The 11,707-nt window shown below is 30.3% G+C and overlaps 1 long non-coding RNA gene across 1 annotated transcript; it reads right to left on the bottom strand.

Moving 5' to 3' along the window:
- Positions 1–494: 494 nt before the first annotated feature.
- On the bottom strand, positions 495–10,256 carry LOC140438324 (uncharacterized). The gene is made up of 3 exons (XR_011950499.1): positions 9,835–10,256; positions 1,346–1,465; positions 495–727 (listed from the first exon to the last, which is right to left on the bottom strand). It is a non-coding gene; the product is annotated as an uncharacterized lncRNA (long non-coding RNA).
- Positions 10,257–11,707: the final 1,451 nt, after the last annotated feature.

Here is an 11,707-nt window from a genome sequence, read left to right as displayed (position 1 = left end):
CTTTTTCTCTTTTGTAATTTTTAAAAATTAAAAAAAAATGTGAATTTTTTAAAACCCTTTTTAATGTAGGCCAGTCAGTTCTAATATAGCGTGTGATAAAAGAGGTCACTTTTGTTTACATACACATAACACTTTATAACACTGAAATAATTCATTTATTTTTTACAATTATTCAAAGTAATTTTTCAATTAATCTTGAGCACGCCCATGGAGTGGTCGGAGCTACCAGTTAAAATTATGCTAATTACTCTCTTGTTCATAAAAATAAACTATAGTATGTAATTAAGAGGGTTTTTTGACCTTGGGAGCGAACTAGTATGCTTCACTTTCTTTGGAAGCCAATTGTTAGGCCTTGTTTAACTCAGTCTTTCAGGTGTGAAAGCGTCTTATCTTAGAAATAAATAGGAAAAATTAGTTTGGCTAAGACAAGTAAACTAAGGTATTAGTTAATCATATTTATTATATTGATTATATTATTAACAAAATATTCTTGCCTATAGCTTTACATCTAAAGATTTATAAATTATACTGTGGTTGTATTTAAGTAGTTAAACAGGATTGCAAAATGTAGTGGTTAGTTGTGGTGTAGCTGAATCTAGATTCTTTCATGTTTGTATCTTCAGGTGACTATTGGGTTCTTAATACCAGCTGCAGTTATTATTTCATGGCCGACCATGTGCTGCGGGATTTTTTAGCATAAAAGTTGGACACAAATTAGGCCAAAAACCTAAAAAAATTAACTTTGTGTTAACAAGTTCATAGACTTAAAAATATTTTCTTGCCATTTAAAGATTGAAAATAATTATAATACTAGTTAGAAACTATCAAGTTGGCAAGGATAAAATTAAAATAATAATAATTATTGAAAACATTAGTAATACCAATTGCATATGAGACGAATTATAAGTTTAAATGAAATATGTGCGGAGGAGGTAATGTATAAATAAAAAAGGGCAAATTTAAAATCATAAAAAGACACAGGATAATGTTTAAATATTGAATATAAACTTACCCCAAAGAAGATTTTATTTTATTAATGAATTTTCAATCTAAGTATGCTTTTTTACAGATTAGCGATATTTAAAAAAATATTCCACTTATACAGAATTGTGGCAATGAGAAGTGACATGTCGGAGCAGACTAGACGGAGTAAACTAACAGATATACTTCGTCGGCTAAAGTGAGGCATAGAAATTTATATGTTCCATTCTGTGACATAGAACACACCGGAGTCAAAGACAGGAAATATAACTGAAATAAAAGAAGATTAGAAATGAAAATTAAAGATTAAAAAAAGAAAATTGAAGTAAAATAAATATTAAACAAAAACTAACAAATATATTACGTTTCTAACGTTACACACTCCTATCCACCATCAAAAAAAATTCAACCACAACTGAGAAATACTTCTTAAAGGAAACAAGGACACAATGTTCTACACAGAAAAAGGGTATGCAGTAGCAATCTGTAACAAAAAATCAAAAACAAATACTTTAATATTCAAAATAGTCCAGTCGTCAGAGTTAACCCCTAAAAATCATACGAACAAGCTAAATTTTGCAGAGAATATTAATTTTGGGATCACAAAAAAGGGGCAAAAAAAGTTTACCACTTTTACCCCGGACTTCCCCCTAAAACTCCCTCGCAGGGGGGTAAAAACAAAAAAAATCGATTTACCAAGAATGTGTACACTGTAAAAAAATGTTTCAAATAAAAAATGTAGCTGAGATAATTTTAAACAAAATGTTTATAAGCATTTTTTGTGTAGAATGAACCGTTCACCTAGAAACAACGCTTGAAGCGACCGTCGATTTTGCATGTCAGTTATTTGCCCGAAATCAATGTTCAATATAGTTTATATCAGCTCAACGGTAAAAAATTTGATATATTTTGATCCAAATGTCCTATCGACAAAAATCAGCATGCGTTTTTAAGGCAAAGAGTGCAGCTTTAGTATGAAGGTTTTTGTATTTTGCCGATAATAAACTCAGTTTTTATAAAGGTGTTAAATAAATTTACTTGCCGCGATTTTTTCCATTTTTTACAATTCTCGTAAGATCAATAAAATTGATCACTTTTTTTACCAGTTTTAGTAAAATTTTCATTTTTGGAGATAAATCTTTAAAAATTATGACATAAAATTTTAATTTTGAGTTGTGATATCAAATATGAGGCATCTAAAATATGAATAAAAAACGCAGAATTTAATGTTTTACATTACAAACGATCATACGTCACGGGAAATACATTTAAGGAAACGGTTTTGAGTGTAGTTTATTGCAGACGTTTTGTCCTTTTGAAAAACGTATTATTGCAATTTAAAAAAAGTTTTAAATGTTTTAGATCGTGTGTTGTGTGAAAGTTTAAATTCAGCGTTTCTTAAGCATATTTCAAATGCCTCACATTTGTTGCCAAAACTCAAAACTAAAATTTCATGCTATAGGTTTTAAAGATTAGTCTCTAGTTATCGAAACACCACGGTGATTAGTCAATGAAAGGGATATATTGTATTGATCTCGTGAGATTCATAAAAAATGACAAAAATTGTGCCACGTTTATTTATTTAACACCTGTATAAAATCTGAGTTTATTTGCGGCAAAATACAAAAACTGTATACGAAAGCTTGACTCTTTACCTTTTAAACTCATGTTAATTTTTGTAGATAAGTCACTTGAATCAAAAGATATCGAATTTTTACCGTCGAGATGATACAAATTTTATTGAACATTGATTTCGCGTGCAGTAGCTGACATGCAAAATCAACGGTCTCTTTAAGCATTGTTTCTAAGAAAACGGTTTATTCTACATGAAAAGTTCATAAACATTTTTGTTTACAATTATCTCAGCTACATTTTTTATTTAAAACACTTTTTTCTACGCTGTACAGATTCTTGGTAAATTGATTGTTTTGCGTTTTTACCCCCTCTTAGGGGGGGTTAGGGGGTAGCCCGGGGGTAAAAGTGGTAATCTTTTTTCTATCTTTTTTGGGGTCCCAAAATAATATTCTCTTTAAAATTCAGCTTGTACGTATAATTTTTAGAGGTTCAGTGGCATTTTCGTCTCTGACGACTTTAGTAAAATAAAGTAATAATAAATTTATTATTATAAAAATTTAAAGTAAACTTAGAAAAATATTTTTCAATAAATTTTAGTATCCGTCAAACTAAAATTATTTAAACATTACTTAAACAAAAAATTTAAAGATACTTTAAGTAAGTATGTAATTAACTTCTGATAAGTAAAAAGACTTATGGTATAAAGTCCTAGTATTAAACAAAGGTGAAGTCAATATATAAAATAATGTGGACATAATCCAAATCATGTTAATATAAAATACCGAGATCACATCTCAAATAAATGAATAGCCACTGAAAATTTTATTGAGTGAATCTTAAAATAAAATAATAAGTAAAGGTCCCGTCATGTCATTTCGGAAGGCATCTAATTTGCATATTACGAGGCATGTCGAAATTGTATATGAACCGCCTTTGAAGTTGGTGATTGGTTATTGAAATTTTAACTAAATGACAGTGGCGCGCACTATTTAGTAGATACAGCTAAAACATGTTATACTAATTACTAAATAAAGGCGATTTTGTAGTTTTTAATAATTTTGAACATATAGCCAACATTTGAAAAATTATCTATCTTACTGATATGGGACAAAAACAATAATACCTTTATAATACGTTTTACCTGAACAAACAAACTATTTTTATTGTATAAAATAATTATTAAGTTCTGAATATTGATAAGTTTAACAAAATGGATTTTTAAAATAGCAATTAATTGTCAAGCGTATTTTCCAAAATATCAAATACCAATACAATGCCAAAATATTAAAAAGTGAGGATAATTACATGCTAATGAATGGTCCCAATTACATGTACCTAGAACTTCTACCTGATTTAATTATTTTCTTGGAAGCCTTTTATTGATATAATAAAGTCATGTAAACATAAATATTTCTGTCTTTCGGAAAGGCCTAATTTCATGGACCTACCAGATTTAAGACTGGGTAGGACGAAAGACGATCTTTAAATATATATTAACGATATAATAAAGACTACCGTCAATATTGCTGTCCTTCTAAAATATATGCACATCTAAATTTGTAACTGAAAACTTTAAAGATATAAAATTAACTCCATATACATACTCTTTAAAAATTCATATAACTAATGTGAATGTTTCAAAGAAGAACAACAAAATAGGGGCACAGGACCGACAAATATGGAAGGCAATAGTAAACGCGGCAAATACTCACGAAGAGTTGTAACGCCATTGATAATGATGATGATGACGTAAATAATAATTCAAAATGTTGCAGGAATAATTCTTCAAATTTTAAACAGACAACACAAAGAAACAAAAAAGTACATTGAGAAGTAACTCAAAGCAAACAAGAGCCTATTAACTCGTTCTCCATATATGAAAAATGATGACGATCTATTACTAAATGAACTAGCTAGGGGAATAATGATAATTTGGTAAAATTATTTTACAGTAAATGAGGTTATTATTTTACAAAAAATTATGGTAAATAAAAATGAAGTAGTAATGGAAACACACCATGGAATTGTAGATGATCACATAGTAATAGAACTATATACAGACCAAGAAGTGGTAAACAAAATAACGAAGTAAACGTAATAATAGCTAAAAATAACGACTGTAACGAAAGTACAGAGGATACGATATTTAGGAAACATCGAAGGAATGAAAAAAGAAATATATCGAAAATGGTATTCTCGACACACCCAATACAAAAGAGAAGAGAAGGTAGGCAAAATGGGGTACAAGAGCATAGTATAGAATATTGACAAATAGGTAACATATTATTTGACGACCCTGCTCTTTAATAACGCTACGTTTTTTTCCGTCCATTTTCAGCAAGATTGTTTGAAAAGAAAATTATCTAATATTTAACACACACAACTTGTTCTCAACTGCACTGCTGCGCTACTGAGTATTGAAATGATTTACTGCTAAGGCGTGGCTTAGGTAGAAATTTCAAATTCTGATCTCTGTCCAGTGCGATAATATGCAAATTAGATGCCTTCCGAAATGACGGGACCTTTACTCTGGTTAATCCGGTCGGTAATTCACCGCTGAGGAGGGTATGTTTTTAGCAGGTAGGTCTCTGGCATTGACGGCGATGGTGTCCGAACAAACCTAGCGCGCGGCCTCAAATATCATCGTAGCTACGCTGGAGGAGCCTTGCATAACCGAGGCTGGAAGGCGGTTCTGCCCACCTTCTAGGACCGAGGTATGTTTCGAACATTTGGACCACCCGCCTTCATAAAAGAAGAAAAAAAAAAGGTTTGCGGGCCTATTTTTGCATTAAGATCATCTAAAATGATTTTTATATCGTTTTTGTGACAAATATTGTAGATTCGTTAGACCTCATCCTACAAGCGTTTTTTATCATCCTTCGATTTTTCCTTCGTTGCTACATGTGCATTTATAATGCCGTAATTATTAAACGCTACGGATATACAACTTACAAAATTTCAATGACTAGATATACAAAAATAAGAATAAAAAATTTATAAAAAAGGAAATCAATCTTTAAGTAAGCAATAAGCTATTTTCTAATAATCCAGCAATTTTATCACATTTACAACAACGATTTAGGAAAATTTTAATTAAATTTTTTTCTAATATCAAGTATTTTAAAACACCTAGTACCTGATGGGGCGAATTATCGACCCAATTTTTTTATATTTATAGAAAATTATTGTTAATCATTTTATAAAAACAAATTACAAAGAAAATCTTAAGAGACAGAATCCCTAATACACAAATCAGAGACATGTGTAAAGTACATAATATCGTCAGATGGGGACGCCAAAGAAGACGAGAATGGAACCAACACATTAACAGAATAAGGAAAGAGAGATTTTCCCGAATAGTAAAAGATGGAAAACCAGAAGGTAGAAGACCTCAAGACAGACCTGCTAAAAGATGGAGAGGTAGCTGGCAGTCAATATTGCAAATACTGCTAAATTAGACAGAAAATAACAGGCCTTAAGGCCTAACATACGAAGTAAAAAAAAAAGGTTAATAAAAAGTTAAATATAAATACGTAAAAATATATATAACAAAATTTATAGCTGATCTAGAGAATACTCTGAAAATTCGTCTATTATTAAAATACCTAGCGGTAATATACCGGTAGTATGGAACTTGTATATTCAATGTTATTAGTCATTTGTAAGTACGATATTATACAGTCCCCGTTAGTTGTAACATAACAAAATAAAATCCGAAATAAAGTTAATACCATAAAGGGAATCATTTAACATAAAGCTTTTGGACGAGGCTTGTTCAATTAAAATACATTTTTGGTCAAAAAAAATTATTGGCAACTATATCTACAAATAATTACAAATACACTTAAGGCACATATCCTGTTGTTTCACCAATCGATGTATACACTGCTTAAAGAATTATTGTGGCAGTTGCCCAAATAATTCTTTTATGATATTTTGTACTTCTTCGTCTGAGAAAAAACGATTACCTATTAACACCTTTTTTAGTGGCCCAAATATGTGAAAATCGAAAGGTAAAAAATCGGGGCTAAAGGGTGGATGCTCTAATGTCATCAGGTAACCTTTTTGATAGATATACAAACTGGTTAAAAGGTAATAAATATCTACTTTCAAAATGCAATTCCATTCTTTATTTGATTACCTATACTTTTAAAATTGTACAAATCTGTCGCCAATAACTATTTGCTACAAGCGACTTCGTCTTCAAATAAAAAGATAGGAACTTAAAATCATTTATAACATGTTAAATTACTATTTAATTAACTGAAGTCGAATTTATTTATTTGTTAAACTTTACTGCAATAAAATTCAATATACTGATCTTTTTAATTTCATATTGCGCAGATGTTTAAGCATAAAATAGAGAACATACTGTTTACTGATCCAATTTAAAAGACATTATAAATAACAGACTCTACCCTCACTTAACACTAAAAACGAAAGTCGTAATTACCCAACCAATTACGACATAACATAATATAATGGACACGGTTGTGACATTTTTGTAATTAGAAATGCGGACAACAAAACCAAGTTTCATCTATCTTTTCCAGTAAAAACAATTAATACCCCAGGTCGTCCACAACAATATAAGTACTTTGTGAAAATTGCTTTTCTGTTCCGGCGAAGCTGCCTCTGTTTTGTACGATAATATCTCATGCATAATTTATGACTATTTTAAAACGACTGCACTTTTTGCGCCTGACTTTAATATATCAATTTGTTCGTTTACATTTTTAGGACCAAATTTATAATGTGTTTATTGGCAAGCATATTAAAATATTTTATGGTTTTTAAAAGAAATAATAACTTTATTTACTATTTTACTTTATATTTATTAATAATAAAACCATACATATCTTTGCATATCCTACTATATGATATAACCGCTATAAAGTGAAATAAAACATGAGATTCTTGGTGTCAAGCTAATAATCAAATAATGCCCTGATAACCGATTTAACATGTTTCCAGTTAAATCACAGTTCGTGGTCTAGTAGATCGAGAGCTATATTGTGAATAATTAGGTTAGGTTAGGTTTAATTTGAGTGGGTGCTTGCCCACCTTTCGACTCGACCTAAGAGCTCTATTTTGGCTCATTCCTAGGTTAAAGTTATACCTTCAGCCCAGCCTTTTTGACAATAATAATATAGCCTTAAATGACGCTCCTACAAAGTTGTAATAATCTAGTTAATAATGCTTCAAAGTATTGAACCATTGAACACTAGGTAGTTGCTTCGAACGTGTTCCGCCGTCTTGTCATCAGCCTAACAGAATCTGCAATTCGCTCCTCCCTTTCAGTCCGATTTTGTTCATGTAGCCCATGAGGCGACAGTGTCCTGTTAAAAGATCTACGATAATTTGCAGATCATTTTTATTTATGTCTAGTAGTTCTTTGGATCTCTTCTTTTGAGGGTTTATTTATGAAAGGCTTCGAAAATTTGAGACCCATTTGTTCGTACCAGTACTTACGCTTTAACCATTCTACCCAGTTCGATATTCTTCATTCATTAGTTTAACTGCGCTTCTTCCCATACCAACGACAGGTTCTAGGTCTATAAATGTTTTTGTTCACACTGTAACTCTTAAACGTCTCTCTTATTCAAATAGGAGGAGGAAAGAAACAAAACTAGATGTATTCCATATATTAGTGGAAATGTTTCGTTTTATAATTACAAAACAGCATCTGTCCAAATCTGCAAGATTAATACTCGTAGAGAAGGATTAGTGAAGCTCTTTAAATTAAAAGAGAAGGCCAAAAAGTGACCTCTCATGTCGATAGAAAGGAGAATAATAATCAAAATATTACTTAACATGAGCAGTAATACAATATCGATGGTAATTACAGCCGCCAGTGTAAACAAAAAATTGGGCTACTATTAAAAATTTACATCTTATGATAGTATGGTAAGGATGTAATTACTTACTTAAATCATAAAAAATCAGATTTAACAAGTATATTTTAGTAATAAAATTAGCCTTAGTTGGTACATGAAATTTGGAAAAAAAAGGCGTCTGGCAATTTTGCAAATTTACACAAGTAAAAATACCGACAACACAAAGCGCATATCTATTTTAACTTTAAGTTAAAACACCAGTGTGGTTTAAAACCCAAAATTATTATAAAAGCAATTATATTTACTTGTTATTAAAAGTGCGTACCGGTAAATTAATGATTTACGACATGTTATGTAGCATGTAAGTATTCATTGCCAGTCGCCATTATGGCATTCCACCAAGCTGTTCGTAGAAGAAGAACCGGCGCAGAAAAGAACTCAAAAGCTCAACAGGTGGGGAGAGATGAGAGGTGACGCAAAAATTAAACTAGTCATGTTTACTGTCCCACAAAAAGGATGTATACAATTAAAAATATTTAACAATTTTGTGATTTTAAATTAAACAATTTTTAAATTTTTTTTAAATTATTTATTTGACTGGTAGTTAAAAGAAAGTTATATTATTTGAAAAAAAAGGCTCTTACCGCTCTGAGGAGACCTAAAGAGGTCGAAATACGTATAATCGGCTTGGCCCTGTAACGAAACAAAAATCTAATACCGTTATTATGTTATATTATTTGATTTAATTGTATATAATATTATCACTAACACAATTGTAAAGGAATTGGTAAACACCCACTTCGTCCAACATCTATGAAAATAGTAATTTTTAATAAATGGTGTTATATATGTATAATATTATAATATATAAAATCACTGTTATACGTTGTAGACAGTGACACACATTACATGAAGTGTGAAACAATACATCAATTTAAGTATTGTACTCATCCAAACAATAATATAGAAGGTAGGATTCCTTATTCCTGTCTGGATTGAGAAAAGGAGAGACTATTCTCAGTGTTAAGAACATTGTACTAAGAAGGAATGTAAGAAATAAAATAATTTCAATCAATGTTAGGAACTCTTAGGTAACTGTCCCAAGACAATTGACAGTTGAGCCAATTGTTGCTTCCGCCATCTCAAGTGAGTTGGCAAACTACAGTTCTACAGTTCGGATGTAGAAATAATTGTTTTGATTGGGTATTTGTAGATAAAATTAGTATCTACACAATAGGACAAACATGAAAAATATCGTATATTGCTGGATACAAATATGAGACTTTTACCTGTAATATAACAATGTCTTAAACACTAACAGTTCAAAAAGCTATCCAAAGGTAACAAACGATTCATTAAAGACAGAGAGACAGATCGAAGTACAAATAGAATAATTACAATTAGTACAAATAACATAAAATACTAAATTACTACTACTTACTCGTTAACAAGTCTTTCAAAATGTGCGATATTGTCCATCCGGGTCACTTACGAAGATCTTGAATTTATAGATGTAGAGATGTGGCAACCATGTGTGTTTAAGGCTACCACAAGAACTATGCGAAAATTTCAAACACTTCTAATTTAGACAAAAAGGGCACTACTGGATTATAATTGATTGCTGTTAAACCAAAAGCGTGAAAAATTTTGACCGATTTGGAGAGCACTGTATAACTTTGTGAGGAGTAAATCCTCGACGTGAGGAGTAAACCTTTCCAGCTTTTGCCAATGTACGTAACCAATTTCTCAGCCCTCTATATTTGAGAACTAATGGGTTAGTATAATAGACATATATTTGTCCCGTATATATTACATTTTATACATAGGTACTATTAATCGTTACCTCAAGATATATTAACCGTATGAGTCATCTTTATAAAAACAACTCAAATGATAAAAGACTGAGGCAGTCTTAATCTTGGCATTTGAAATTGCATATTAACTATGTTATTCATTTTAGATCAAAGTAGCCAACTCGTTAAGTTAACTGAATGAGTCAGGACGACAAATGGATTATTAGGCGGCAAATTTATCTTGGAAAGTATTTTAATCGGTAGAAAAGAGAGACATGAATATTTCTACACTAAGTTAATTTTACTATTTGATAAAGCTTTTGGTATTAATAAAAAATTAATGAAAGTAAACAAAAAAAAGTAAATGCAAATTCAATTTATTTTTAGTCGTTGTTATCTTTTTATTTCCCAAGGTCACAACTGTATAACTAGACTATTCTACCTTTCATTTTCATATCTAGTTAGACAAGGTAAAAAGCTCGGGTTTGTTCGGAATAATATTCCCATGAGATTTTTTTGCATATTCACTTTTATGAGATACCTCAAAATAAGGTTCAAGAAGTCACCTAGGCGAAAAGTTCAAATTTTTTCAAAAAATGTTTTTAAACAAATTTTCAATGAATTTTTTGGCACGGACAATTTTTTCTTAAATTTTTATGGGCCATTCTCAACAAAATTATTCTCTTTTAATTTTTCTGTAAACTTTATCTCATCGTTTTCGAGTTACAAACAATTTGAAACTGATAAAAACACAAAATTGATATTTTCAAGGCTCAAAATCAGAACTAAAAAATATTATTTAACAAGGACCTAAAATGACGATCAAACCTTGTTGTATTAGTTTTTTATAAGCATTTTGAAGCCAACAAGATGGCATAAATTTTTACTGGTTTAAATTTCGGTTCATTGCCAATTAAAAAATAATATTTTAGCTTGTGCAAAACACATAAAAAAAAGAACCTAATAAAGTGCGTATGCAAAGTGGGCACTCACTTGTATGGTTAGAATTCAAACCAGCAAAAATAATTTGTACGGTAGAGTTTGCTTCTCTCTCTTATATTCTCCGCAGCCCGAGCGTTTACCATATCATAATCGCTTTATTAACGATTAATGAAAAATGTTTTAAAAATAAATAAACCTAAAATAATTATCGGAAGATGATAGAATAAGGATTGATCTTAAAGTTAGATGTTTGCTAAATTCAAAAATAATTTTTATTAGTTGTGTTTTTGAGTCTTGAAAATCACAATTTTGTCTTGTTTTCTGTTTTAAATTGATTATAACCCGAAAATGATCAAGTTTATAAAAAAATTACAGGAGATCTATTTTGTTCAGGATGGCCCAAAAAATTAAAAATAAAGTTGTGTTGACCTAAAATATGTAGTGCCTTTTGGTAGTCTAATAAATAAAACAAATTTACCTTATGCTTTATATATAAAGCAAATATGTCTATTATCATCCATAGTGTCATGTGATATGTCGCATGTCGCTATACGTTCATTAATAACGAAGATGATGTGT

This window comes from Diabrotica undecimpunctata, chromosome 4 (genome assembly GCF_040954645.1).
Source record: "Diabrotica undecimpunctata isolate CICGRU chromosome 4, icDiaUnde3, whole genome shotgun sequence".
Taxonomy (NCBI): domain Eukaryota; kingdom Metazoa; phylum Arthropoda; class Insecta; order Coleoptera; family Chrysomelidae; genus Diabrotica; species Diabrotica undecimpunctata.
Note: the sequence above shows the minus strand (reverse complement) of the source record. Positions and strands in the feature narration are given on the sequence as shown.